Genomic DNA, 6,590 nt, shown 5'->3' with positions numbered 1-6,590 from the left:
TTTGGCCAGCAGACCTGGACGGCAGTGGCAGAAAATATGCCAAGTACCACCACCACCCCAACCCACCACTATCCCCCCTCCAGTTATTATTTTCCCCCTCTTTCTGTTCATGAAATTTTTATTACATCATGCTTAGTGTTCACATTTCAATAATACTTCGGAAATCTTCCACTGGCAACAAAACACATGGAGGAGAGGGAAGGCATTGAGAACATTTTTTAAAGGAATGTTTAATGAAGAAAAACACAATCTGAGGAAACACTTAGGAGTTGCTGAAAGATGAGAGTTCAAAACATTTGCAACCAGCCAATGGATGTAGCTTCCTGCCATCTTCTTCCATCCTAATCCCTGCATCTACAGATGTAGTGGTAAGATTTGAATTGACTTAGTCCGGTCAGCCAGGCTCTCTTTCAACCCCCTAACTCCTCATCCATCCAGTGGGGGGGCTCTCCGCTCTTTGCAGGCCCAGCCATAGCAGACATTTTTGTGGTGAAATCATTAAACCCACGTGCAGCTCTCTCTCTGTGGTCACTGGGGGTCGTGCTCCTCTGCCTTTAGCTGAATAAATCATAAAGTTTGCTGGGAGACCACACAAGAAGCCACCTCATTGCAGCCAGAGCATCCATGGACACGTACCGCAGCCCCAGACCTTGTTATGTTTCAGAAAAACACCAGCACTGAGGCATAGATAGAGGGAGAGGGACAGGAAAAGTGGAGAGGAAGCAAACCAACAAAGGCAAAAAACAAACAAATAAAATACAGCACTGGAAAGAGTCATGAAAATATATCTATAAAAGAAATTTCTAGATGATATAAAGCATACTTAAAGGAACAACATGATTTTAATGAATAAAAAATTGAAACAACAAGAGAGAATCTCCTCTGGGCTCAGAAGCATCATAAAACAGAGATATTTGCTTTCTCTCTCTGCGTTTGGGTAGCTTCGCCACACTGATCCTCAGACAAGACATCTTACAAGATGAGGAAACACTTTCCTGTCTGAGGATCACATACTGTCTGGGTTCAAATTTGCAGCATATGGCAAAGAAAATACCATATATTACATGAAGTGGTCACTTCCATAGCAGAAAGAAAAGGACCCTAAAGCTACTGTTTCCACGGTGAATCATACAGTAATAAAACAGAGAAAGATGCCTTTGTTTATCTGTTGTAAGACAAATAATTACTTTGATCTGAAGAAGCTTTTATATTGTATTATAAATTATAAAATGACAAACCATAGTAAAGCTTACAACATTCATTTAAATTGAGCATTTAGACGTTAAAGAGTCTTTTTTTGTAGAAAGACATAACCAGTTTTCCTTACTGTCTGACATTAATCAGACTTAACTTTTTCACTTTTGGATCCGTTCAGATAACCTAACCTATTCCTATTTGAAATATTCAGATTAATGTGCTAGAACATATTGTGAGATTTTTCTATACATCAGAGGTTCACATACATTTCCTTAGAATTGTTTTTAAACTATAAGAGTTGCGTCAAACATTTTGGGCATCCATCCAAATGTGTCTCACAGTAGTTTGCTCACACAAACCTTTTCAAATCTGCCTACTAATTTTCTTTGAACAAAGAAGAACTTTGTTCCCCTTAAGCCACTTTGTAACTAATTTGGAGGTATGCTTAGAGTCACTGTCCATTAGAAAGAGCCATTTGTGACTAAGCTTTGACTTTCTGGCTGCTGTCTTGAGATGTTGCTTCAATATCTTAACATAATGTTCTTTCCTCATGATGCCATCTATTCTGTGTAGTGCTCCAATCTTCTGGAAGCAAAATTTTACAATTGGGATGGTGTTTTCTGTCTCGGAAGCTTCTCCCCATTTCCTCCAAATGTAATGTTGGTCAAATAGGGCCAAACACTTTGATTTTGGGTACATCAAACAACAGGACATGTCTCCAAGATAAAGGTCATTGTCTCTGAGTGCATTTGTAAACTATAATCTTGCTTTTTAAGTTACTTTTGGAGTAATGGCTTTTTCCTTTATGAGTGGCCTTTCAGCCCATGTCAGTACATGATTTACTGTCACGGATTAGGACACTTGCTCAACAGCTTCAGCCATAGGTCTTTCACTTTTGGCCTAGGATTGATTTCAACATTTTGCACCAAACATATTCTGCTCTGGGACACATAACCTGTTTCCTTTCTGAACAACATGATACCTGGACATTCCAGAGCTTTTTGTGTCTGCATGTAATTATTTAAACAGATGAACGTGGCACCTTCTGACATCTGGAAACTCTACCAAAGGGTGACCAGATTTGTGGAGATCCACTAGTCTTCCATGGTGCTTGGTTGATTACTTTAAATCAACCAAGGAGGCAGTGTGTTTGAGGTGTGCCTGAACATACCTAATCCAGAAGGTTTTTTTGGGAGGTCAATCAGTTTTGAAGTTAGTTTGGGATCGTTTTCAGCCTGTAACGCCCAGTGTTTCTTCAGTTTGTATCATCTTGCGGTTGATTTGAGGTTGAAGAATATGTAGGTGGTCCATTCATTTTCCATCCACATTGTGCATAAAACCAGGATCCTGGGAGCTAAACAGTCCCACAGCATGATGCCACCATTACTATGTGGACAGTGTTCTCAGGTTTGAAATCTTCATTTTGACTCCTCCAAACACTGTTTGTCAATTTAATCAATTAGCTTAACCTTTGTTTCATCTGACCATAAAATAAAACTTTCTCCACAAGGCATTTGGCTTGAGTTAAACATTTCAGTTGAGCTAGAAGGATTCATTTTTGGAGCAGAAACTGTTTTCCTGGTTGGCACCCTCTCAATCCATGGTGGCATAAAATTGGCTTCCCTACAGAATGTGACACTGGTGTTCCAAAGATTTCCAGTTCTTGATAGCCTGGTGGTTATTGAGTTGAACCTTAATATCTTAAGCAGTTCCTTTTGTCTTAGTGTTTCTCAAACACTTAGGAAACAGTTTTAACCAGAATTAAATTTTTTCATATATAACAACCTTATTGCATAAACCTTTTCTCACTAGTCAAATTTGGCATCATAAATTACAGTCATGGGTGTAGGTTTTATTATTTAAAAATTGTATTAAGCTCCTGCTTGATTCCTCTTTCAAAATGTTGTCACTTTGTTTATCGTCTTCTTTGCCCTTTTGTTGGGTCAGTATATAACAAAAACCTGCATGACTACATCGGGCTCACCGCTTTTGTGCAATGTCTCCTAAAAAGAAAAAGAAAAACACAGAACTTAAAAGACTGACTATGAGTCTTACAACTGTCAAATAAAATGCATGAATTCACAGGAGTGCCAAAATTCTGGTCATGGGTGCTTTGTGGTTTCTTTTTCCCACATACTATTATACAGACATCTTTGAGTGGCTGAGGTTGAAAGGTGTTGAACTGGAAAATCTGTGTCATCACATGATTCTACAAAAATTGATTGGTTCCCAAACTGTGCAGGAAGAGAGATCTTTCCAAATATATGCTCTTCACAATTATATAGAGTGCTTCGCAAGTTTGTTGCTTGTGTCAGTAGGTAACATTATGCATACATATTTGCATGCAAAATGTTATCCAGCTGATTGTTGATTTGATATTATCTTGGATTTAAAGTGATCCTTAATATTTAATTATTGTCTTTCCTTGAAAACATCAAATGCATTTCATGCTGTTTCATAAGAGATTATTCTTTTGATTAAGGATTCTACGTCAAAGTACATAGTTTGCAGAAAATCTAAAATAGGTCAACAATAAGATAAACACTTTTTATTTTCAAAGACAACATTTTTTATTCATATGTTCATAATTTAAATTCCTATAGTGTCTACGTCTTCAGTTTCCGCTTTATTTATTAGGACTGCCAATTGCTCAAAAAATAAGAATATTATGAAAAGAAATTCAGAAAGGGAAACTCATAATATAGATTCACCACCCACAGAGTGAAATATAACAAGCATTTCTTTCTTGTAATGTTAATAATTATGGCTTTAAGATAATAAAAACCCAAAATTCAGTGTCTCAAGTGTCTCAAGAATATTGTAAAAAATTTAATATTGGACAGCCATGGTGTCACACCCTCATCAGTTAATTAACTCCAAACACCTGCAAAGCTTTCCTGAGCCTCCAAATGGTCTCTCAGTCTGGGTCAGTAGGGTCCACAATCATGGAGAAGACTGCTGATTGGACAGATGTCCAGAAGACTGCCATTTACACTCTCCAGAAGGAGGGCAAGCCACAAAAGGTAATTGAAAAGAATCTGGGTGCCTTCAGAGTTCTGAATCCATGCATATTCATAGAAAGGTATGGAAGGAAAACGTGGTAGGAAAGTCTTGAGAGGATTGTCAAGCAAATTCCATTCAATAATTTGGAAAAGCTTACAAGGAGTGGCCTAAGGCTGGCATGAGCTCTCAAAGAGCCACTCTGCACAGACGAAACCTACACATGGGCTACAAACATCTTAGCTGAGGTCTCATTCATACCTGGTCTCATTAATAAACGTGGCGTACGCACAAAACTGTCATCTTAATGTTAACGGCTCTGACCAACATGCAGATAAACTCAGGAGATTGAAAACAGTTCTTAAGTTTGTTTATTGATTCGGTAACAGGACACCTGGATCAGGACTTTAAAGCGGCAGACATCAGAGGGTGAGGAGGTAGAAGCCGCCTGAGGAGGGGATGGTAAGAAGCCAATATTGGTCCGGGGAGCTTGTATGGAAGGTAATGGAGACTGGATTGGAGATGATGTCCTTGTCAGAACCAGGAGGCAAGGTCGCAGGAAACGTCAAGGGAGACGTGGGACCATGGGCGATGAGGAATTTCTAGGGGTTGAAGTAAACCCCTTGGAGGTTGGTTAGAGGGCTTGTTTTGGGCGCAGACCGCACATGCTTGTATGTAGTCCCTGACGTCTTTATGCAAGGACGGCCACCAAAACCTTCTGGAGATCAGGGCCACTGTGCGACTGATGCCTGGGTGAACGGAGAACTTAGCAGTATGGAACCAGTAAATAACTTGTGAACATAACCTCGAGGGAACAAAGGTTCGGTCTATTGGACCGGTTCCAGGGTCTGGTTCGTCTTGCTGGGCTTGTTTAACTCGTTCCTCAATTCTCCAGGTTAAGGCTCCCACAATGCAACTGGGAGGAAGTAGATGGCTCAAGATGACGGTCCGAGGCAAACTGTCTGGAGAGGGCATCTGGCTTAATGTTCTTAGATCCGGGTCTGTAAGAGATATGTAGGCGGAAACAGGAAAAGAACAGAGACCAGCGGGACTGGCGGGAATTAAGGCATTTGGCTGTCTGTTATTAAGCTAGATTTTTATGATCTGTCCATACCAGAATAGGGTGAGCAGCACTTTTGAGCCAGTGCCGCCATTCCTCCAAGGCCAACTTGATGGCCAGTAATTCACGGTCCCCAATGTCATAATTGCGTTCTGTCTGCGTTAGTCTGTGGGAAAAGAAAGCACAAGAGTGAAGCTTCTTGTCCGATTCAGCTTTTTGAGAGAGTACAGCTCCAATACCGGAGTGAGTCGGAGACATCAACCTCTAAAACAACTGTTTAGAAGTGTCCGGATGCACTAGAATCGGGGCTTTGGAGAACAGTTCTTTTAGAGAGTTGAAAGCTTGGTTGGCCTCGGGCGTCCACTTGAAGGTGATTTTAGTAGATGTTAATGCAGTGAGGGGGGTAGCGGTCTGACTGTAGTTTCTGATGAACCTACGGTCGAAGTTTGAAAAGCCCAGAAAGTGTTGCAGCTTCTTACGTGTGTCTGGAATGGGCCAATCCAAAACGCCTCTAATCTTCTCCGGGTTCGAATGAACCTGCCCACCCTCGAGGATGAATCCCAAAAAGGTTACTGATGCTTTGTAAAATTCACATTTTTCAGCCTTAACAAAAAGGCGATTCTCCAGAAGACGTTGGAGGATGAGTCTGACGTGACGTCGGTGCTCCTGCAGGTCCTTGGAATAGATGAGAATATCATCTAAATAGACAAAAACGAAAATGTTCAAAACGTCCCGAAGGACATCATTAACCAGGGCTTGGAAAACAGTTAGGCAAACCAAAAGGCATTACTAAATACTCAAAATGACCTAGGGGAGTTTGAAATGCTGTTTTCCATTCATCACCATGGCAAATCCTGACCAGGTGGTAGGCATTTCTGAGATCCAATTTAGAAAACAATTTGGCGTTACAAACAGGTTCAAAAGCAGATGCGATGAGAGGTAGGGGATATTTGTTTTGAACAGTTATATTATTAAGTCCTCTGTAATCAATGCAGGGTCTTATTGAACCATCCTTTTTCCCCACAAAGAAGAAACCGGCCGCTGGGGGAGAAGAGGACTGGCGGATAATCCCTGCTGCGAGTGAATCTGATATATATTTCTCCATAGCCTGTTGCTCGGGTCTGGAAACATGATAAAGTCTGCTGGATAATGTAGCTCCAGGAAACAGTTCAATGGCGCAGTCATAAAGTCTGTGAGGTGGTAGGGACAGGGCCCGTGATTTACTAAATATCGTTTGCAGGCCATGATACTCGGAGGGAGCCGATGAAAGGTCTGGGGGTTCATCCTGTTCGTCCTTTGTGGCGATTTGTTGAGGTGAAACAGCAGACTGTAA

The 6,590-nt window shown here is 40.9% G+C and overlaps 1 long non-coding RNA gene across 1 annotated transcript in view; it reads right to left on the bottom strand.

Moving 5' to 3' along the window:
• Window positions 1-210: 210 nt before the first annotated feature.
• LOC124869216 overlaps window positions 211-6,590 on the bottom strand; it is a 51,988-nt gene continuing 45,608 nt past the window's right edge. The window contains exon 2 of the long non-coding RNA XR_007038524.1: window positions 211-677. This is a non-coding gene — a long non-coding RNA (uncharacterized LOC124869216). The remainder of the gene's footprint in view (window positions 678-6,590) is intronic.

This window comes from Girardinichthys multiradiatus, chromosome 5 (assembly GCF_021462225.1).
Source record: "Girardinichthys multiradiatus isolate DD_20200921_A chromosome 5, DD_fGirMul_XY1, whole genome shotgun sequence".
NCBI classification, from domain to species: domain Eukaryota; kingdom Metazoa; phylum Chordata; class Actinopteri; order Cyprinodontiformes; family Goodeidae; genus Girardinichthys; species Girardinichthys multiradiatus.
This window is presented reverse-complemented; position numbering and strand designations above follow the sequence as displayed.